Source organism: Nuphar pumila, chromosome 13 (genome assembly GCF_984573655.1).
Source record: "Nuphar pumila chromosome 13, dmNupPumi1.hap1.1, whole genome shotgun sequence".
Taxonomy (NCBI): Eukaryota; Viridiplantae; Streptophyta; class Magnoliopsida; order Nymphaeales; family Nymphaeaceae; genus Nuphar; species Nuphar pumila.
The window spans coordinates 61,134,330-61,159,425 of NC_143261.1; the positions used below are offsets into that span (position 1 = coordinate 61,134,330).

Genomic DNA, 25,096 nt, shown 5'->3' on the forward strand with positions numbered 1-25,096 from the left:
TATACATTTGAAAACTGTCTTAAGCTCCTCTTTGAAAGGAGACAAACTAAAACTTTTATAACATTTATTCTTTTGCTTCTGTTGTCTGTGGCTTCTTGTTCATTTTTGTCGTGTAGCGGTTGTATTCTTGTATTTTCTCTGTGCTATTGTGTAACTTGGGTATATTAATTTATTACCTTCTGTTTATATTTTCAAAATAAAATCTGCCATTAAATGGTAAATGGCATATATTGATAATCTGTGTTCTCCCACACTTTTATTGAAAAAATCTTGGGAAAATGAATAATTTTTTAAAAATTTATAAACTGAAGTTAAAAATATGTAAAAAAATTACTCAAATGCCAAAAGCAATAAATATGTCTCATCCATTGTTTTAAAAATGAAAAAGAAATGAAAGATGGGAGAGTCCAGAGGCCGAAATAAATACTTTCTTGCTTAGGATTAAGTTACATTCAGTATTTATTGCCATTAATTAGTTAGGAGAAAAAGATTGAGAGAGATGTGAACGATAAAATAGGATTATCAGCCAAAGTTTTTTAAAATCATTTATGAAACATAAATTATGATATTTTAATTTTAAATTATCACAACATTTTGAAAAATATCGTGATATTTTAAATGTTAGAACTGATGAAAAGATATCATAATATTTTTTTAAAATATCATGATATTTGTGACTGTGCTTATACCTTCTTCCATTGCCTTAGTTTTCTTTTACTGCAAAATTCAATTTTATGTTTTTATGAAAAACAACTGCATTACTTGAGTTTTATCCTTACATACTTGTAATCACCATTGATAGCTGCTAACTTTTGTTTAGTTGCAAACTATATTGTCAAAAGTGATATGTGGTTACCTAGTCAACTGGTACTGCCTACCCTACTTGTGTTCGCCTAATCCTCCCAGAGCCAATCCCTAGTTAGACAGCACAGAGTAGGATGACATTGTTTTTTATTTTTGAGGTCTTAAATTAATCCTATGCACTTAATTCCTATATGCTGTTTTTTGTGCTTATTTTCTTTATTACTTGAGAAAAATGATTGCTTGGGCCTTGTTAGGGACTGTTGCAATCGGATTGATGTCAACATATATTCTTGTTAAAACCCACACACATACATGTGCACACATGCATACACAAAAATTTGCGAGTCTCTATTACAGCTCAATGTTTCCAGAAGAGATGTTCTTGTAAGAGTAAATATTTAGTGCTATGCTGCTATTATGCATTTTAGAGCATACTAGGATCAGCATAGAGAATCTAGTACAAGACTAATGTGTGTTGCCAATTTGCCCTTATCTTCCCTTTTTAAAAATTTTCACAAGGTCTATTATGTTCAATGATAAAATGATTCTGGGGGTGCGCTTCTTAGGAGCCTTAGGAGGTCATTGTTAACATAATTCCTGCTTGCATGAGTAATTCAAACCATTTTCTTCTTCCTAGGTGTTGATTAAATGACATAATCGATGCCGATATTCTTTTTAGAATAATTTCTAGTGTATCAGTTGAAATTTTGTGTTGATTCTAGTGGAGTGGGTATTATTCTTGATCGTAAAGATACCGATGCTCGACTTTGGAGAGCATCACACAATTTCACTTTCGCCCACTGATTAATTGTCAAACATTTCACAATTTACTAAGTTCTTTCCTCATTCATGTATGTTATTCAGGAGCTTCATTGTTTCCATTGGTTAATTGTTAAATGCAATTGAGTTTTCCAAATAGTCTGAGTCATATATTGCAAGTTTATATGACATGATTATTCAGGAGGTAGTGATGCTTTTTCAATTTCCAGAAAGTAGCAAAATTTTTTTACTGAGATTCTAGCTAGATTATGGGCGTAATATCTTTCAATGTATTATGGAATTATCTGTGCGCATACATTTGTTCCATTTTGTATAGTTGTCTTAAGGTGAGGCAATTAATTAACGATTTAACTTGAAATGCAAGTGTTTATGTTCATATATAGTTATGCTCATCATTGTTGTCAGATATCCTGAAGGTATTGTAAATCAGGCGCTCGACGACATTTTTGCAGATACTTTTGGTAATGATGTTGACAATGATTCAGTTATAGATTCAGATTCGGAAAGTGATGGTCTTCTTTCTGAGGTAATGTCACGCTCTTCTAAAAATCCGGCCTCATCTTTTTCTAATTCCTTATTTATTTATGAAAGAGTTCTGAATTCTGATATTGGTTTCAGGATTTGAATGGTTCTTATCTTGTTAAAGATGGAAGTGATGATAATTCAGGTTGGAACATAATTACAACAGTGAAATTTGGTGTTTGAAATATCCTAAATTTTTGTTTTAGTAAAATCGCAAGAGGATATTTTTCAATATAATTGTTGTTGTTGTAGATGAAAGCTACCATACTGCTCTATCTGAGCAGAACAAGACAATTCAGGTGGAACTCGTGAAGCAGAAAAGTAAGTTAGATCGGCTGAAGAAAAAGGTAAGAACGACCTTGTACTTAATTAAGACCTTGAAATGACCATAGATATGAAGCTCAACATGATGGTATGTCTAACTAATATAAACATGTAGGGTTTGTTTTAAAAAATTTCTCTCCTATTTTGAAGACAAAAAAATTGATGGCTCACATTCATCATTGTAATGCACTTAGTTTTACCCAAAATGAACTAATGCTAGGGATGTCAATCGATCACGTTTGAGTCAGGTATCTGAAAAGTACAAATCTGATTAGTTGAATCGGTATAGCAAATGAATCTGATTAATAATCAGATTCGGATGCAGTTTTCAAATTTTCATTTGAATCTGGATCCAAGGGTAATCCAACCCAATTCCTTATAAAATATATCTGATTAGCTAACCGAGTACAAGTTCAATATTGCCTTTTCCATCCAACTCTAAATTTGATTAAGCTAGATCTGGATAGGTCAGATTCACTAAGACCTAGATCTCAACTGAATATTTTCAGTTTACTACCCTGGCTAATGCTCAGAAAGATTTTCATGTTATGACCCTTGAAATGTTGTATTCTTAAGTATGAAGAGCATATTTAAAGCAATAGAAGTGCTTTTTGTTTTTTATTTTTGCTTTTGTGTTTGCTCATAAAAAGAAAACAAGTGCATCTTTTGTGATATAGACAACTCTTCATACTTCTTTCAGTACGACATTATTTCTGGATGCTTGAAATATTAATAAGGTTATGTTTGCTTCATTGTTTCACCAGGACCCAAATTTTGGTGAGTTTCTGGAAAAGAATAGTTTGGAGCTTCAAGCTGCAAGCAATGAAGAAAAATTAAGACGTCCATCACTTTCCAGTTTCCACATGGCCATCATTGTACTGGCTTTCGACATTCTATTATCATTTTATCATTGGTAGGACTCCTATTGATATTAAAAAATTCTGATGCCATAAATGGTTGTCTTCTTAGGTTGTATGTCATGTTGGTAGTCATGTTATCAAGCCTACTCTTCTCTGTTCTTTTTTCCTTCACCCTTTTTCTTTTGTTTTTTTTTCTGGTGTGTGTCTATTCCAGATTGGTGTGCTCAAATCAGGCCAGATTGGGTCCAACTAACCAATCCTGATTGATTCCATAGATTATCCATACCAGTGGGAATCAATTTTAGAGTCAAGTTGAGTCAGATTAGTATAAAGTGGCAAGTGTCTGGTTGGACCAATCCATTGATTAGATCACCCAATTTTAACGTTCTTCTCATCATTTTTTGATAACTTTGCAGTGAATTTAGGTGGTTTTGTTCTTAGTTGTCATAGGCGCTAGGCGGAGCCTAGGCGGTGAGCCCCTAAAAAGCCTAGGCAGTCTAGGCAGTACCCCAAATAAAAAAACAAAAAACATATATACAAATATGTAAACAAACTACTAAAATTAATAACAAATATGTATACAACATAAAATCAAACAACAATAAGCAATAGACAAAACAAAATATGTGGTCAAACACTATAAGATAATTATATTAAATAACCTGCTCAATACATAGTCCAACACAATACATTTAACTAAACATAGAATTCTGAAACATATGTCTATATATAAAAGTCATCTTCATTCTTCAGTATCAAACTTCATTTCAACGATTTCCTTCATTTATTGCATCTTTTAGTGGCTTGAGATGATGATGGCAGATCATCTTCATACAATTTCTGTCCCACAAATGTTGCAGGTACTTGTGCCTTTCTCTTATCATCTTTTTTAAGACTAGTAAGAAGCTCAACACAAATATCAGAAGGAATGCTATGTTTACATAATTTCACAGTGGAGTTAATATGTCCCACAACATGATATTTAAATTTATACAATCCTTCATGCATTATAAAATCACAAAAATTATACTTCACTATTTCTTTGGCATCTCTAAGTCAATAGTGTACAATATTTCAATGCAGGTTTCTTTGAGAGGCATCCTCCAAGACCTCTACCCTCCATCGACTTACTAGAACACGAATTAATAAATCTAATCACTACAAAGATGTAAAATAATGTAACTGATAACCATGTTAAAAAATGAAACAAAGAACAATGGAATAAATAAACCATGCAACTGATAACCAATGCAAAAAATTAAAACATAACCAATTAATCACCAAATAAAAATATAAGCATACAGACATTTAACAAATCTACACACATAACATAATTAACTTTAACTGTATTTAAGTATAAAATAGTAAAAAAAAACCAATAAGTTTATAATAACAACTTAAATTTAATCCTTAGATGAACTTGAAAGTCTATCATCATCTTCATTGATATATTGCTCTTCTTCTTCAGTTTTATTTGCAGAGTTAGCTTATTCCTCTTCTTCTTCCACCCTCACCACCTTCTTTCCTTTGTCAAACATTTTCTTTCTTAGGACATTAGTTACACGTATTTTTACCCCCACCCTATGCCTTAACGCTCTGGATGCCTTATCAACAAGATCTCATGTAAGTGATGTGTCATTTTCAAAGATTATCATTGACTTCTCTTAAGACAATGGGGTCGAGATCTCCTTTTTTTCATTCTCTCCTCATACCTTCGTTTCAATTTATGATTATATTGCACAAAAAACAAACCTGGTTGATATTTTGAAATGATATTTTTAAAAACAAGTATCCGACTTTCCACAAAGTGGTAAGTACGGGTCGAATCCTCAAGGAACAGAAATTAATCAAGATATTTCTAGGAAATTTAATTTATTAATTACAAATGTCAATCTACAATTATAAAGTTAAAACAACTACAATTAATCACTAAATTGAAAATGAAACAGCACTAAGTCCTCTGCTCCATACCAAGGGTATTTCCGTCTTTTCACCAATTATTCACTCTTCGCACTTGGACAATAACCTTGGAAACTAAATATGCTTTTCAACCTAAAAATGCAGAGAAATACAAAGTTAGTATTCTAATCTAACAATGCAAACAATAACTAAAACTAATTCTAATTTTACGAAAATAATAAAACAAATGCTACTTATCAGACAATAATTAAATAAAATACTAAACTAATTCTTAAAATTAACTAAATTAATTCTACTAATGCTGTATGATGATTATGCAGCTCCTAAAATGCAGAAATTACTGAAAACAGGTCTAAAGTGCCGAAACTAAGGAAATTACGAAACTGCCCCTAACTAGTGCAAAATAGCTTTCTAATAAGTTATCGGAAAACCACTGTCTGACAAGGCAAATGAGGTCCGATTTTTCCAAAATTTGTTCTGTTCTGCAACTAACAGATTAAACAATCTGACAGTTTTTACAGAATGAAAAAACGATATCTGAAACTCCAGATATAAGCGTTTCAAATCTGAGAAAAATCAGGATATCGAAAGTCCTGTAATTTAAAATCCAGAAAAAGCGGTTTTCGCAAAACGCTTAAAAATCAGACCAAATCAACTTCGAAAGAGCTGAAATTTGGTCTGCAGTCAGATAACATGCCACTAAAGTGAACAGAAAAATAATTTTTGGAAAACACGAAATTTTGACAGAGAAAATAACGCTTGTGCGACAGGGCAAAAATCGGGTTTTTCTTTGAGTGCACTATTCACTTTATGAATTTATTTAAACACTATAAAATGCAAATTAAACCTAATGTAATCTAAATGACACTGAATAACAGTGTATATGCAGATGAATATTACAATTACGCTAAATGCATGATGAACAAAATACGATAAGCAAATTATGACTAAAAATTACGTTAACTAACGATGCAAATGCGACTAAGCTACTCAATGAAATGCAATTCTAATTGAATATGTTAAATACTAAATAACTACGAGTCAACTAAGCATAAATTCACAAATCACCCACACAAACCAAACACAATTTACGCACACACTTCTACACTATACTAAATCAAATAACTTAAACTAATAAAACCTAAAATCAAAATAAATAACATCTAAATGACATCAAACCCACTAAAGAACAAGGGCTAGGGTTAGGGTTCACTCGGTTGACTCAATTAGGCTCGGTTTTGACTTGACTAAGTTCGGGTTGGCTTGGGTGGAATCGGTTTTGACTTAGCTAAGGTTGACTCAAACTAGGTTCGGTCTTGACTCACCATGGGTTGGACTAGGACTCGACTAGGGTTAGGTTTTGACTTGGTTAGGTTACTAAGACTAGGTTGGACTCGGTTGAGGGTTGACTTAGTCAACTAAGGTTGGTTTGGTTTAGATGGGTTCGGTTTGGGTTAGGTTAGGTGAGATAGGCTCGGGATAAGGTTGACTCGACTAGGCTTGACTTGGATTAGGTTAGGTAGACTCGGTTAACCTAAACTTAGGTTAGGTTTGACTAAGTCTTGACTAGGGTTAGGTCTTGGTCTTGGTTGACCTAAGCTTGGGTTTGATTTGGGTTTGACTAGGGCTAGGGTTGACTCGACCTAGGTTTGGTCTAGGCTTTGACTAGGTTAGGTAGGCTCGGTTTTGACTAGACTCAAAGGGGTTTAGACTAGGGTTTTACTCACTGAATTGGGTCGACAAAAGTAGTAACCCTTTAATTATCCTACAATTAATTCAAAGTTACCGATTTTAATGAAGGAGGTTAGGAAAATAAAGTAATAATTATCAATGCTCAACTTGGAAATGATTTGGATTCTCCAAAAATCGCCCCACTGAATGAGGGAGTTACACTCCTTAATTATATTTTAAGACTCTCTTTGGAAAACGAAAAGTCCAATCTAGAAGGCCACGATTTTTGCTTTTCAAGATGGAATTAAATTGCTTTTAATTCTTTATGGAAATCGTGGAGCCTAGATTGGAGGTTTAATTAAATTTCAAAAACACTTTCCAAAGCCAATGAGTAACTCCTTTCTTTAATGCACATTACAAATTTAATGATCTTTTGAATGCTCCACACGATTTTTGGAGAAACTACTCTTTCCAAAAACTTTTTTTAAATGCAATTACTTTAATTACCCTCCTCAAAAATCGCCAACTTCTAATGGTGCTACTTCCTAAACTAATGCAATTAAAGCTACCTAGGGAATAAAATGACTTAAATAGAAAATCGACTTCCTAGGAGTAAATGCTAACCTAATTCCAAAACTTACGTAAATGCAATCCTAAAAACGGCTAAAGCAATAAACCCTAATACATTGAACCTAGACAACCTAATTAAACCTACCTAATTGCAATTAAGAATTACCAAAAACAGCCTAGAGCTCGAATTGAGCTCTAATGGCTGCCGCCCCTCCTTGGGGAAGAAGAAGACTAAAAAAATACAAACTAAAAGAAAACGATTAAGCTAAACACCAAACAATTTTGATAAAACTAAATTAAAATCTAATAAAAAGAACTCCTAATTACACAAATGCAAACATGAACAACACTATGCTGGAATTCATAAAAAAAAAACATCAAGAACTAAAACTCGATTTTTGGAATTTTCTCAATAGACCTAAAACACAAAAACACAAAATGATAAAAACGATTATCTAGAACAGTCCTAAAAAGCTAACTCTACCACAACACACTTTGCAACACTGTAAAATCAATAAAATATGCAGACATGCAGTATGAAGTAGAAGATTACACGCACACCACGAGCAAACAAAATAAAAGAAATCGGCTAGATGAGATTCTAGCCGATTTTCACAATTTGAATAAAAAAATCTTTAAAAATCAAAGACACCCAAATCAAGCAATGACTCAACCCTCAATAGATCTGCAAGAACTCACTGGAATCGGATCTATAAAGGGTCTATTAACCCAGCGTGGCTGCTAAAATCCAAACTAAGGCAAAAATTGAAACTAAATCAAAATCGGCTAGAATGGATCTAGCCGATTTATGGATTTTTAATGAAAAACGCCTTTGTCCAAGCCCCCAACACCCAAAATAACTCAAACTAATCTTTTTGAAGGCTTTTTCTGTAGAAATAACACAAACACACACATTGGATAAGACAACCCAAATCGGCTAGAAGAACCTCTAGCCGATTTACACGTTTTTCTTGAAAAATGATGGAAATCGATACTCGAACATGCAAACAATGAAACAAACCTAGATCTAACATGCTGGTCTATGCACGAATACTATTCTAAGGTTGAAACAAAAAAAAAATAAAAGAAACACACAGAAATAATAAAAGAAAACCAACACACAATTCGGTTTTAGCTAGAAGAGAAGGAAGAAGAAGACCTACCTCTTGGAAGATCCGACGACCGGGGGGATGAAGAAGAGCGGACCGTGGCTGGAGTTGGACGTCCCAAACAGTTCGAGAATGCTGGACTTCACCAAAAAACAGCACCTTTGCAGCTGCTACACGTTAGAGATCCACCGAAGATGGATTATGCGCCGATTCTCGATCGGAGGGTGTAGAAAGCCGGATGGAGGTAGGGCCGGCTCACCTTGTTGGTGTGTTTCGCACTCCCACACAAGGTTAATGGTCTCCACCTCTGCTACACCTGCAAAAGTACAGAAAAATGGTGAAAATACAGCAATGAGAAAGAAAGAAATTGAGAGAAAACACAAGGGGGATCGAAATATGCTTCGAACCCAAGCATAGACCGGTCTTCAATGGCCAAAACGTGGGAGGATGGAGAGGAAGGAGCTGCTGGAGTAGAATCACTGTAGGGGGCGTCCAAACAAAGCCAAAGACGCCTAGGGTTTGCTGGAAAAAACTATTTATACTTTTGATAATTTTCAGAAACACTGTTATAAAAAAAATATTTTCTATGCGCCCCTTTCTGGGGGGTTTTCTGCAAAACTTTTTGTAATGGATCTGGATAGACGTGTGGATTGGGTTTTGGGCTTTCTAAGGGTTGATCCAAAGTCCAAATATCCTAATTGGGTCGGATATGGATCTGATCCACCTCGAAATCTGTGCCCAAACACTGAAATAGCCATAACTCTCTCATTTTAACTTTGATTTTTCTGAAATTCGAACCATAACCCCTTACTATCAAAATACATCTAAACATGGGTTTAAAACCTTAAACTTGATACAAAATGCATGAAAAACTTATTAACATGATGCGCATTTCATGCATCATCAAATACCCCCATGCTTGAATGTTTGTTAGTCCCTTAACAAACCCTAATTGTGCTATGCAACAAAGACAAGAAATGCTAAGCATGAATGCATAATACTAACTCACTTTCGTAGGAATCATGGTTGCATTTAGCGTATGCAACAAGCCCTTTTAACCCCTAGCTTACACTAGTGGACGAGTAAGGTCTCGTGAGGGTTTGCAGAGATGCTACCCACAAACATCAATGAAATGCGAGGATGATTTTTCAAAAATATTAGGCTCTTAAGAATGCAATTGGAACAAATATTTTATGTAATTGACATTCTCAAAACAAGTTTAAAAATCTCATGCCACCACAGTAAAAATTCTTTTCCTTCACTTTTCTAATATTGTAGCCAGTTTATGATTTTCTCAGAAAGTCAAGTATTCTCATGTTTTACTCATTTATTCTCACTTGTATATTTTCTGCACAGTAATACACATATATGCCTAAGCAATGAAAATTTTCTCATTCAGCACATTCTTTTTCTTTCATTTTCACTCTTTTTTCAACTTTTGTTCTCTTGAGCATTCTTCTCATATGAACACTATTTCGAATAGTCAGTTTTCGTGACCCGTGTAGCGAGCTTTGGGTCAGTGACTCCCAAGTCGGCCGACCTTAGGGCACTAGATACAAAGTATCCCTCATACTTAATTGCTCGAGTCACTAGACCTTCTATTCTAATAATTTACGTATAGTTTTCCTCTCGTCCTGTGCAATGTCTCTATCTCTTAGGCTTTCTATGCAGTCCATGTAACAAGCTTTCGAACCGGTGGCTCCCAAACCAGCTGGCTTTGGGGCACCAGGTGTAAAACACCCTTCAGATTCTACTTACTCGAACTACAAAGGCCACAGATATCAACTAGACAAGGGGATGATCTCCTTCGTTATCCTTTTCGTTAAGAGACTCAAACACTTCATCTCGTGTCTGAGTTCCACTACTAGGATTCACGAAGAAATCAACAACTAAACGTAGCTCTATTCTTTTAAACTCATTTTTCAAAAAAAAAAAAAAAAACATCTTTCCATTGCTTATTTCTTTCACAAAACATACTGTGCATACTTATACTAAAGTGATTCAAAATTTTCTAACAATCAAATACTATCTTTTTTTTGAATTTTCTCATAAATAACTACTCTATTTGACTCAGTTTAGAAAAAAAAAATTTATGGGGCTTAAAAATTTATAAATTGTTAGATTATGCCAAAAACAATCATATATGCTACAACTTGTTCTCAACTGCCTACTTTAATTACCAGTCATAAAAAAAATTGAAATTTTTGTGTGCATGCATCTAAACCACCCCCCCATGCTTGAATGACACTGTCCCTAGTGGCATACAAAATATAACAATACAATACCCATGCATCCTAAAAGACAATAAGAATATGGAAGAAAGGATAGATACAACCTGATCTGCTCTGAGCTTCTGAATTTGAATTTTATCTGATCTTTGAATTCTTTGAAAGCTCTGCTCTGTACCTGGTAACTGATACACTAAATGTTAGATTCATCCTGCATAGATCAAAAACAAATGTCAGCATAATTGAGATAAAATACTGAATAAAGAAAGTACTGAAATGAAAAACAAACTAATGTACATATGATACATCCCTCTGGTCGAATCCTCATGCCTTCGTGAGATGCACTATCTCACACTCACCATCCTGCAAGGAATCTGAAATAAAGGGCTTCAATCTTTGCCCATTCACCTTGAATGTACCTTGGGTCATAGGATCGAATAATGTCAGTGCTCCATGGGGAAATACTTCTTTCACAATGTAAGGACCTGTCCATCTCAATCTTAACTTCCCTGGGAATAAATGCAAACGAGAATTGTATAACCACACTTTCTGATCTGGCTCAAACACTTTCCTGACAATATGCTTATTATGAAATGCTTTCGTGCGAGCTTTGTATAATTTGGCATTCTCATACGCATCATTCCTGAGTTCCTCTAATTCAGAGAGCTGCAGTGCTCTCTCTTTGCCAGCCTGGGTGAGGTCAAAATTCAATTTCTTGATAGCCCAATACGCTCTATGCTCTAGCTCGACAGGAAGATGGCATGCTTTCCCGAATACAAGGTGATACGGGGACATGCCAATGGGAGTCTTGAATGCAGTTCTATATGCCCAGAGTGCATCATCTAAGCGCTGGGACCAATCCTTACGGTCCGGGCGAACTGTCTTTTCTAAAATTCGCTTAATCTCCCTATTGGACACTTCAACCTGTCCACTAGTCTGCGGATGATATGGAGTGGTGAATCTATGATTGACAGAATATCTTCTCAGCAGAGAAGCTATCTGTACATTCCTAAAATGCTTGCCACCATCGCTAATCATCGCACGTGGCACACCAAAACGACTGAAAATGTTGTGCTTAATGAACTTAAGCACTACTCTGTGATCGTTGGTCTTGGTTGCCACAGCCTCTACCCACTTGGACACATAATCAACCGCCACCAGAATGTATAAATTTTCGAATGAAGGCGGAAATGGTCCCATGAAATCAATGCCCCAAACATAAAAAATCTCGACTATCAAAATCGGAAGCAAGGGCATCATGTCCTTTTTGGACATGTTCCCAATCTGCTGACATCGAATGCAACGCCTACATAACTCATGAGCATCCCTGTGGAGTGTGGGCCAATAAAATCCTGACTGCAAAACCTTTGCAGCCGTCTTCCTACTGCTAAAATGCCCTCCACAGGCTAATGAATGGGAAAAATTCAGAATGGACTGGTACTCCTCCTTCGGAACACATCTCCTAATGATCTGATCTGCACAGTATTTGAACAATTCTGGTTCATCCCAATAATAGTGCCTCACCTGAGATAGGAATCTCTCACGCTCATTCTTGTTCCAATGCTCAGGTATCTGCCTCGAAACCAGATAGTTCACAATATCTGCAAACCAGGGTAACTGTGATGTACTAACTGTCATGATCTGCTCGTCGGGGAAAGAATCACTGATCGGCCTCTGATCCTGCGTGGTCTCCACGATCAGTCTGGACAAGTGGTCTGCTACTACATTCTCGCTTCCCTTCTTATCTCGAATCTCGAGATCAAACTCCTATAGTAGTAGAACCCAACGAATCAATCTCGGTTTGGTGTCTTTCTTATTCAACAGATATTTCAATGCAGCATTGTCAGAATAGACAACCACCTTTGACCCGAGTAAATAGGACCTGAACTTGTCCAATGCGAAAACTACCGCAAGTAGCTCCTTCTCTGTCGTAGTATAATTCATCTGAGCATCAGACAGAGTTCTACTAGCATAGTAGATCACATAGGGCTTCCTATCAATGCGTTGTCCTAAAATAGCCCCCATAGCATAATTAGATGCATCGCACATAATCTCAAATGGGAGAGTCCAATCCGGAGGTCTCAAAATGGGTGCAGTAATCAAGGCCTCTTTGAGAATCTCAAAGGCCTTCATACAATCCTCGCTAAACACAAAGGGTTGGTCCTTCTCCAATAAAGTACATAGCGGTCGAGAGATTTTACTGAAATCTTTTATGAACCGCCTATAAAAGCCCGCATGCCCTAAGAATGACCGAATCTGCCTCACAGAGGTGGGTGGAGTCAAACGAGAAATGGATTCCACCTTCGCTCTGTCAACCTCAATGCCTCGCTTGGACACAATGTGTCCGAGCACAATCCCCTCTTGGACCATAAAATGACTATTTTCCCAACTCAGGACAAGATTTGTCTCCGCACACCTACTCAGTACTCGAGTAAGTTTTTGGAGGCAATCTTCAAATGAAGAGCCATAAACTGAAAAATTGTCCATAAAAACTTCCATCACATCATCAATCATGTCCGAGAAGATAGCAAGCATGCACCTCTGAAAAGTGGCTGGGGCATTACAGAGCCCGAACGGCATACGTCTAAACGCGAAGGTGCCATAAGGACATGTAAACATAGTCTTCTCCTGGTCGTCAAGATGGACAGCTACCTGATTTTATCCTGAATATCCATCTAGAAAGCAGTAGTAGCTCTGCCCTGCGAGTCTCTCTAAGATCTGATCAATGAATGGCAATGGGAAATGATCTTTCCTAGTTGCCACATTCAGCTTCCGATAATCGATACAGACTCGCCATCCTGTAGTGGTCCTCATCGGAATTCTCTCACCCTTCTCGTTCTCAACCACAGTGAGTCCTAACTTCTTCGGCACAACCTGAATCGGGCTGACCCACTGGCTATCAGAAATAGGGTAAATGATTCCGGCATCTAACCACTTCACCACCTCGTTCTTCACCACTTCCTTCATGTTGGGATTTAGCCTTCTCTGCATATCCCTAAATGGCTTGACTTCCTCATTACAATGAATTCTATGCATGCAGAATGAATTATCAATCCCCTTCAGATCAGCAACTCCCCAGCCAATCGTTGCCTTGTGCTCTCGAAGAATAGTCAGCAATCTATGCTCCTGCTCCTCAGTGAGCCGGGACGAGATGATCACAGGCAGAGTCTCATCATCTCCGAGGTAAGCATACTTGAGTGAATCCGGTAAGGGTTTCAACTCGAGTTTCGGAGGTGACTCTATCGAGGATTTGGCGGAGGTCTCCGCAAGTGGTGGGAGGGTCTCAATGATGGCTCCCCAAGGTGGTCTCTCTGACGACACTCTAGACACATCTACGCTATCTATGCCACTATTCTTCTCTATATGGTACAAATCTAAAGAATCCTCAGTAATATACAACTTGGGCTGCTCCTCCACTAACTCATGTGCAATATCTACATGAAAGCAGTCCATGTCTCCCGCTGGTCCCATCGCGGCATTGAAAATATTCAGCTTGACTTTCCGATTGCCGAATGAGAGATCCATGGCTCCGGTTCTACAATTGATGCATGCATTGGCAGTCGCCAAGAATGGTCTGCCTAAAATGATCGGAGTCTGGTGTTGGCTGTCTACTCCTTCCATATCAAGAATAATGAAATTGACTGGGAAATAAAAGTCATCCACCTTAACTAGCACGTCCTCCAAGACACCTCTCGGTACCTTGACAGAACAATCTGCCAGTTGAAGTGTAATAGGATTCGATCTCATCTCTCCTAGCCCGAAAGAATAAGAGAAATACCCGGGCAGAATGTTCACACTTGCTCCAAGATCGAGCAATGCGCGTTCTATCCGGATGTTCCCTATAGTACAAGCAATGATAGGGGCTCCAGGGTCCTTGAGCTTTGGTGGTGTCTGATGCTGAAGTACTGAACTCACCTGCTCAGTCAGATGGACCCTGTTAGGAACTCTCTCTCTAGATTTCCGCTTCTGTGTACATAGCTCCTTCAGAAATTTGGCATATGCCGGCACCAGCTGAATCGCATCGAGCAAAGGTAGGTTGATCTGCACATGCTTGAATATGTCAAGCATGTCCTGGATCTTCGCACCTTGCTTCCCTCTATATCCAGGAGACTCTAATGCTTTGGGATAGGGTGGTGGGGGAATATACTCTGCTGGCTCCTCCTCTTTGTGAGAAGGCTCACTCCTATCCTTCTTCTGCACTGAAGATGAAGATGATGATGATGATGGGGATGGGGATGATAATGATGGCTGAGCCGACGTAGGTGAAACAATGGTTTCTGGCTCATCTATCCTCTCTCTACTCTCTCTCTCTCTGCTCTCGACGTGATACTCACGTCCACTCCTCAGGGCCATAACAAATTTGGCCTGCTGCTGTGTCTCAGTATGAAACAGGCCTCCAGTCATCTGGTCCTTGCCCTTCGGGTTCATGACAGCCTGACTCGGCAATGTACCCTCGGGTCTCCTACTAATAGCCTCAGCTAACTGTCCCATTTGCGACTCTAACTTTGCAATGGACAGCGTATGTGAGCTCAATATCTGGCTACACTTCTCGAAGGCATTCTGATTAGAGGTTTTCACCTCTTGAAATGCCTGAAGAAGTCTCTCCTCAAAAGATGTCTGCGGGGCAGATTCCTGCTGAATTGGGGAAGGGACTAAAGAAGAAGACTGAGAATAGCTCGGCCTCTGGAATGGCTGAGTAAAAGATGGCTGCCGAGCTGGCTGAGAGGATGTAGGCATCTGCATGGAAGACTGTGGATTCTTCCATGAAAAATTGGGATGGTTACGCCAACCCGGATTATATGTAGATGAGAATGGGTTGTTCGGCGGTCTGACGTAACCCTGAGTTGCCTGAACTTGTTCTTGAACAAATTCAGGGTACTGAGCTACCGAAGGGCACTCAGTGATATCGTGTGCCGGACTGGCACAAAGAGTACACACCTGCTGTGTAGTGGATGGTCCTGAGAGAAGCTGGTCCAGCTTCTGAGCAATCATGTCTACCTTGCACTGTAGTGCAGTAGATGGACCAATGTCAAGAACGCCAGCTTTCTTCTGAATGCTGGGTGTGGCTCTATCAGAATGAGAGCTCGAAGCATGGTGTAGGGAATTCTCGGCCAATGTATCAAATAACCTCCATGCTTCGTCCTCGCTTTTCAGCATGAATGTCCCTCCACATGAAGAGTCGATCATCTGACGATTCTTGTCAGACAATCCATCGTAGAAGCTCTGCACTAGTTGCCATTTCGGCACCTGATGATGGGGACATTTCCTGAGGAGATCCTTCATTCTCTCCCAGGTCTCATGAAAGCGCTCACCATCTAGCTCTGAAAAGCTAGTGATGGCTCTACGATATTGCTTCGTACGACCAATGGGAAAGTATTTCCGAAGAAACTCTTGTTGCAATTGATCCCAGGACTCTATTTCTACAGAATCTAAGGACTTTAGCCAATACTTGGCTTTGTCCTTCAATGAGAAAGGGAATAGAGTCAACCGCAAGGCGTCATCATCGAAATTATGTATCTTTACCGTAGAACAGATTTCGAGGAATTCATCTAAATGGGGGTAGGGATCCTCGTGACTAAGGCCATAAAAAGATGGGAGCATCTGAATAATGGTAGCCTTAATCTCATAATGAGGCGCTCCTACTTCGGGTCTCCGAATGCAGAATGCCTGAACATAATCTGTGGGAATGAAGTATTCCCGCAGAAGACGTGGATGAGCTGGGGGTGGAGGTAGAGGATCCATGTCAGCCATTGTTGTCGAACTTCGATGAGAATATAAAATTCTCTCTGGGTTGTCAACAAATGGGTGTAATGGGGTTCCTAAACCTTGTCGCCCCTGCATACACTGGTACTAAGACCAGATGTAAGCAAACGACCTAAATCTAAACTACACTAACACAGGTACTAAAAAGTAAATAAAACAAATAACAGTACTACGAAACAGAGATGCTAACTGTCTATGTCAAAAGTCTATAACTAAATGAATAACAACAAAGTAAACTATTCTAAAATACTGAAACAAATAAATACAGGAAATCACAAACTAAGTTTTTCTAAAACCCACCTGTCTAATCGCTCCTTGCAGAATGATAATTAAGTGAATCCTAGAAAGAACAGTACGTGAATCCTATATTTACTAACTATGTTAATCCTATATTCACTTACTAATCCTACTAACTAAAAAGAAAACAAATACTTAACTAACTAAAACAAATTAATAAATCAAACTCTAAGAAATAAAGTAATTAATTCGTCGTTCCCCGGCAACGGTGCCAAAATTTGGTTGATATTTTGAAATGATATTTTTAAAAACAAGTATTTGCAATAAAACTTTGGAAAATCGTCAACCAAAAGTATAAAAACCGACTTTCCACAAAGTGGTAAGTACGGGTCGAATCCTCAGGGAACAGAAATAAATCAAGATATTTCTAGGAAATTTAATTTATTAATTACAAATGTCAATCTACAATTATAAAGTTAATACAACTACAATTAATCACTAAATTGAAAATGAAACAGCACTAAGTCCTCTGCTCCACACCAAGGGTATTTCTGTCTTTTCACCAATTATTCACTCTTCGCACTTGGACAATAACCTTGGAAACTAAATATGCTTTTCAACCTAAAAATGCAGAGAAATACAAAGTTAGTATTCTAATCTAACAATGCAAACAATAACTAAAACTAATTCTAATTTTACGAAAATAATAAAACAAATGCTACTTATCAGACAATAATTAAATAAAATACTAAACTAATTCTTAAAATTAACTAAATTAATTCTACTAATGCTGTATGATGATTATGCAGCTCCTAAAAAGCAGAAATTACTGAAAACAAAGTGCCGAAACTAAGGAAATTATGAAACTGCCCCTAACTAGTGCAAAATAGCTTTCTGACAAGTTATCAAAAAACCACTGTTTGACAGGGAAAACGAGGTCCGATTTTTCCGAAATTTATTCTGTTCTGCAACTGACAGATTAAAAAATCTGACAGTTTTTACAGAATGAAAAAAAGATATCTGGAACTCCAGATATAAGCGTTTCAAATCTGGGAAAAATCAGGATATCGAAAGTCCTGTAACTTAAAATCCAGAAAAAGCGGTTTTCGCAAAACGCTTAAAAATCAGACCAAATCAACTCCGAAAGAGCTGAAATTTGGTCTGCAGTCAGATAACACGCCACTAAAGTGAACAGAATTTTTTTTTTTGGAAAACACGAAATGTTTACACAGAAAATAATGCTTGTGCGACAGGGCAAAAATCGGGTTTTTCTTTGAGTGCACTATTCACTTTATGAATTTATTTAAACACTATAAAATGCAAATTAAACCTAATGTAATCTAAATGACACTGAATAACAGTGTATATGCAGATGAATATTACAATTACGCTAAATGCATGACGAACAAAATACGATAAGCAAATTATGACTAAAAATACGTTAACTAACGATGCAAATGCAACTAAGCTACTCAATGAAATGCAATTCTAATTGAATATGTTAAATACTAAATAACTACGAGTCAACTAAGCACAAATTCACAAATCACCCACACAAACCAAACACAATTTACGCACACACTTCTACACTATACTAAATCAAATAACTTAAACTAATAAAACCTAAAATCAAAATAAATAACATCTAAATGACATCAAACCCACTAAAGAACAAGGGCTAGGGTTAGGGTTCACTCGGTTGACTCAATTAGGCTCGGTTTGGACTTGACTAAGTTCGGGTTGGCTTGGGTGGAATCGGTTTTGACTTAGCTAAGGTTGACTCAAACTAGGTTCGGTCTTGACTCACCATGGGTTGGACTAGGACTCGACTAGGGTTAGGTTTTGACTTGGTTAGGTTACTAAGACTAGGTTGGACTCGGTTGAGGGTTGACTTAGTCAACTAAGGTTGGTTTGGTTTAGATGGGTTCGGTTTGGGTTAGGTTAGGTGAGATAGGCTCGGGATAAGGTTGACTCGACTAGGCTTGACTTGGATTAGGTTAGGTAGACTCGGTTAACCTAAACTTAGGTTAGGTTTGACTAAGTCTTGACTAGGGTTAGGTCTTGGTCTTGGTTGACCTAAGCTTGGGTTTGATTTGGGTTTGACTAGGGCTAGGGTTGACTCGACCTAGGTTTGGTCTAGGCTTTGACTAGGTTAGGTAGGCTCGGTTTTGACTAGACTCAAAGGGGTTTAGACTAGGGTTTGACTCACTTAATTGGGTCGACTAAAGTAGTAACCCTTTAATTATCCTACAATTAATTCAAAGTTACCGATTTTAATGAAGGAGGTTAGGAAAATAAAGTAATAATTATCAATGCTCAACTTGGAAATGATTTGGATTCTCCAAAAATCGCCCCACTGAATGAGGGAGTTACACTCCTTAATTATATCTTAAGACTCTCTTTGGAAAACGAAAAGTCCAATCTAGAAGGCCACGATTTTTGCTTTTCAAGATGGAATTAAATTGCTTTTAATTCTTTATGGAAATCGTGGAGCCTAGATTGGAGGTTTAATTAAATTTCAAAAACACTTTCCAAAGCCAATGAGTAACTCCTTTCTTTAATGCACATTCCAAATTTAATGCTCTTTTGAATGGTCCACACGATTTTTGGAGAAACTACTCTTTCCAAAAACTTTTTTTAAATGCAATTACTTTAATTACCCTCCTCAAAAATCGCCAACTTCTAATGGTGCTACTTCCTAAACTAATGCAATTAAAGCTACCTAGGGAATAAAATGACTTAAATAGAAAATTGACTTCCTAGGAGTAAATGCTAACCTAATTCCAAAACTTACATAAATGCAATCCTAAAAACGGCTAAAGCAATAAACCCTAATACATTGAACCTAGACAACCTAATTAAACCTACCTAATTGCAATTAAGAATTACCAAAAAACAGCCTAGAGCTCGAATTGAGCTCTAATGGCTGCCGCCCCTCCTTGGGGAAGAAGAATAAAAAAATACAAACTAAAAGAAAACGATTAAGCTAAACACCAAACAATTTTGATAAAACTAAATTAAAATCTAATAAAAAGAACTCCTAATTACACAAATGCAAACATGAACAACACTATGCTGGAATTCATAAAAAAAAAAAAAAACATCAAGAACTAAAACTCGATTTTTGGAATTTTCTCAATAGACCTAAAACACAAAAACACAAAATGATAAAAACGATTATCTAGAATAGTCCTAAAATGCTAACTCTACCACAACACACTTTGCAACATTGTAAAATCAATAAAATATGCAGACATGCAGTATGAAGTAGAAGATTACACGCACACCACGAGCAAACAAAATAAAAGAAATCGGCTAGATGAGATTCTAGCCGATTTTCACAATTTGAATAAAAAAATCTTTAAAAATCAAAGACACCCAAATCAAGCAATGACTCAACCCTCAATAGATCTGCAAGAACTCACTGGAATCGGATCTATAAAGGGTCTATTAACCCAGCGTGGCTGCTAAAATCTGAACTAAGGCAAAAATTGAAAATAAATCAAAATCGGCTAGAATGGATCTAGCCGATTTATTGATTTTTAATGAAAAATGCCTTTCTTCAAGTCCCCAACACCCAAAATAACTCAAACTAATCTTTTTGAAGGCTTTTTCTATAGAAATAACATAAACACACACATTGGATAAGACAACCCAAATCGGCTAGAAGAACCTCTAGCCGATTTACACGTTTTTCTTGAAAAATGATGGAAATCGATACTCAAACATGCAAAAAATGAAACAAACCTAGATCTAACGTGCTGGTCTATGCACGGATACTATTCTAAGGTTGAAACAAAAAAATAAAAAATAAAAGAAACACACAGAAATAATAAAAGAAAACCAACACACAATTCGGTTTTAGCTAGAAGAGAAGGAAGAAGAAGACCTACCTCTTGGAAGATCCGACGACCGGGAGGATGAAGAAGAGCGGACCGTGGCTGGAGTTGGACGTCCCAAACAGTTCGAGAATGCTGGACTTCACCAAAAAATAGCACCTTTGCAGCTGCTACACATTGGAGATCCACCGAAGATGGATTATGCGCCGATTCTCGATCGGAGGGTGTAGAAAGCCGGATGGAGGTAGGGCCGGCTCACCTTGTTGGTGTGTTTCGCACTCCCACACAAGGTTAATGGTCTCCACCTCTGCTACACCTGCAAAAGTACAGAAAAATGGTGAAAATACAGCAATGAGAAAGAAAGAAATGGAGAGAAAACACAAGGGGGATCGAAATATGCTTGGAACCCAAGCATAGACCAGTCTTCAATGGCCAAAACGTGGGAGGATGGAGAGGAAGGAGCTGCTGGAGTAGAATCACTGTAGGGGGCATCCAAACAAAGCCAAAGACGCCTAGGGTTTGCTGGAAAAAACTATTTATACTTTTGATAATTTTCAGAAACACTGTTATAAAAAAAATATTTTCTATGCGCCTCTTTCTGGGGGGGTTTTCTGCAAAACTTTTTGTAATGGATCTGGATAGGCGTGTGGATTGGGTTTTGGGCTTTCTAAGGGTTGATCCAAAGTCCAAATAACCTAATTGGGTCGGATATGGATCTGATCCACCTCGAAATCCATGCCCAAACACTGAAATAGCCATAACTCTCTCATTTTAACTCCAATTTTTCTAAAATTCGAACCATAACCCCTTACTATCAAAATACATCTAAACATGGGTTTAAAACCTTAAACTTGATACAAAATGCATGAAAAACTTATTAACATGATGCGCATTTCATGCATCATCAAAACCATTCAACTTTTTGTGCAAAAGTCAGTTTCTTTTCTTTGTATGAATCTATAAAAATATATATAAAGTTAAAATATATACAAACTGACAAATATTATTTAGTAATTAGTAGTAAATAATATTTTACTGCTTCAAAAGTACTTCAATCACGTTCACAACTGAATGTAATGCATGTGAGACCTAAGACTTGAACAACAAAGGTCTGGAGCTGGAGACAACTAATGACAAAAGAAATCCACCAATCTACTATAAAAAAATCAAATTACATATAATTAAAGTATATGTTGAAACTTGGTTTGAGAAAAGATAGAAAAGTACCTTCACGATTAGCCCTAATCACCCTTAAGTAGTGATTAGGATCAATAAAGAAAATTACACTAGAGACCATTGAAAGTTAAAATATAAACAAGACCACCCAATAAACCCCTCACAATAATAACTCTCAACACTCCCCCTCAAGCTGGAGCATAGATATCAATCATGCTCAGCTTGTTACAACACTTTGAGAATTCTGTGATAGGAAGGGGTTTGGTAAAAACATCTGCTACTTGATCTTCTGAAGAAACATGAAAAGTTGATATATTTCCCACTTGAACCATATCCCGAATATAATGACAATCTATCTCAATATGCTTAGTCCTCTCATGAAACACATCATCTTAATAGGCAGAGAAACCTTTATGCTCAATCCGGTAAGCATAGATTTTATCCAAATCATTTCAGCAGCAGTTTGTGCCATGACCCTATATTCTGACTCAACACTTGATCTTGCTACTACAGCTTGTTTCTTGCTTCTCCATGAAACTAAGTTGCCACCAACAAAAACACAGAACCCTGTAGTAGACTTCCTATCATCAACCGACCCTGCATAATCAGCATTAGTATATGCAACCACATCAAGATTTGCCTCTTTTGTAAACAATAGACCTTTTCCTGGAGATGTCTTCAGGTATTTAAGAACCATCATAGCTGCCTCCCAATGAACTTTTCTTGGTTTATCCATGAATTGACTCAATTTGCCAACAACAAATGATATGCCAGGCCTAGTTACAGTAACATAGAAAAGTTTACCAATGAGAGTCCTATAGGACTTACTATCAACTGCCTCAGATTGCTCGTCATACAAGAACAATTTAGGATTCATGGGAATAGTGGCTGGTTTTGCACCAAGCATCCCTGTCTCCTGTAAAAGATCAAGCACATATTTACTCTAAGAAAGAACCATACCTTCTCTATTTCTTGCTACTTCGATTCCCAACAAGTACTTGAGAGGACCCAGATCCTTTGTAATAAAGTATTTCTGCAGATATGCCTTGGTGCTTGAAATCTCCTACTCATTATCTCCAGTTAAAATTATATCAACACAAACAACCATAGTCACAAAACCCTTAGAGCTAATCTTTATGAACAAAGAATGATTTGATGGTGACCTCTGGAAACCAAATTTAGACATCACCTCAAACAATTTGTGAAACCATGCACGCGGGCTTTGCTTTAGGCCATATATTGCCTTTTTTAGTTTGCACACTTTGCCACACTCTCCCTGTCGTTTGAAGCCAGGCGGTTGTTGCATGTAGATCGTCTCAGATAGATCCCCATACAGAAAAGCATTCTTCACATCAAGCTGAGTCATACTCCACCCATGATGAACAACCACATAAGTAACTAAGCGTATAGTGCCCATTCTGGCTACGGGAGAGAAAGTCTCAAAGAAGTCCACCCCATATGTTTGGGTGTAGCCTTTGGCGACTAGACGAGCTTTGTGTCTCTCCAGAGTGCCATCAAAATGATATTTAATAGTGTACACCCACTTACAACCAACAATGTCTGCATCAGAAGGAGGATCGACAAGCTCCCAAGTCCCTTGAGAAATCAAGGCATCCATTTTTTCTTGCATTGCTTGTTTTCATTGAGGATCTAATAAAGCTTGTTGATGATTGATAGGACTGGACATGGCAGATAAAGCAGATAGAAAGTTTTGCATGCTCTTTCCAATCTTGTCTGTGGACACAAACTTTGAAATTGGGTGCAGAGTACACTGACGCATGCCTTTCCTCAGGGCTATGGGCAAATCATTTTTAATCTCAGGATCTGCTCTATGATCATCAGGATAAGCAATAGAATCATCAACATAATCAGGATCACTGACTGCAGGAGAAGAAGACGATGAAGGGCCACGAGAGGAGGCTTGACGACGAGTATACACCAGTGGAGGATCATGGAACCGATTTGAAGAGGGATCAGAACATAATGAAGGCAATAAAGGAACTGACTCCAAAAGAATGGGAGGAATGGGTAAGGGAAATGATGTGGACATATCAGGATTCACATGAGACGCGCACGGCGAGAAGTAAGGAATGGTCTCAAAGAATGTGACATCCACACTGATATACTCTTTACGAGCAATGGGGTCAAGACATTTGTACCCTTTTTGGTTTTTTGGATACCCAAGGAAGACACACTTAGTTGCCTGTGCAGCTAGTTTGTCCCTAGTAGGTCCAAGTTTTTGCACAAAACAAACACAACTAAATACCTTAGGAGAAACTTTGAACAAAGAACAATCAGGATAAAGTTGTCTGATAGGAATTTGGTCATTAAGAGCAGTAGAAGGCATTCTGTTAATAAGGTAACAAGAAGTAAGAAGGGCATCTCCCCAAAAAGAAGCTGGCATGTTTGTTTGAATCATAAGGGTTCGAGTTACTTTCAAAAGGTGTCAGTGTTTTCTTTCAGCTACCCCATTTTGCTGGGACGTATGGGCACATGAAAATTGAGAGCAAATCCCATTATCCCGATAAAATTGTAATAGTTTGCTAGATTTGAATTCAAGAGCATTATCAATGCGAACAATTTTAACAATGGAACCAAATTGAGTATTTATTTCAAGAATAAAAGATTGGAGAATACACAAGACTTCAGATCTCTCCTTTATTAAAAAGACCCAAGACACTCTAGAGTAGTCATCAACAATGACAAGGTAATACTTGGACTGAAACCTATTTGGAACCCGACTAGGCCCCCAAACATCAACATGAATTAGATTAAAAGGACTTTGACTAGTACAACTCTGACTTAAAGAAAAAGAACTACGATGATGCTTGCCCAACTGACATGCTTCACACTGAAAGGACGCTGTAGGAGAGACCTGTGGAATGACTCTTTGAAGCTTGGAAAGAGAAGGATGACCCAATCTGAGATGCCATTGGTAGGAATTAGAACTCGATTCCACACACGAAGTTGCTACTCCAACAGGTTGTGTAAGATATAAACACCTCCCTCCTCATGGCCTCCTGTGAACACCCCAAATTTTTCAAAATGTTGTAAACATCTCCTTTTTGCCCTTTTCCCCCATTTTTTTTGGGTAATTGAGTCAGTTTTAAATCTAAATTCCATTTTGTTTCTCAAATTTTGTTGAAATTAAATTCATTTTACATATCTGACTTAATTTCGGATCCGGATCCACATCAAAATCTAAATCTGAGCTTCATTATCCAATTTTAAATCAAATTCTCAAAATTATCAAAAATAACTTTTTGAAAAGCTCAGACACTTCGTCCGGTATC

At 37.4% G+C, this 25,096-nt stretch overlaps 1 non-coding gene across 1 annotated transcript; it reads left to right on the top strand.

Moving 5' to 3' along the window:
* The first annotated feature begins 16,033 nt into the window (after nucleotides 1–16,033).
* Nucleotides 16,034–16,136, top strand: LOC149818507 (small nucleolar RNA R71). The gene has a single exon (XR_016427482.1). It is a non-coding gene; the product is annotated as a small nucleolar RNA R71 (small nucleolar RNA).
* Nucleotides 16,137–25,096: the final 8,960 nt, after the last annotated feature.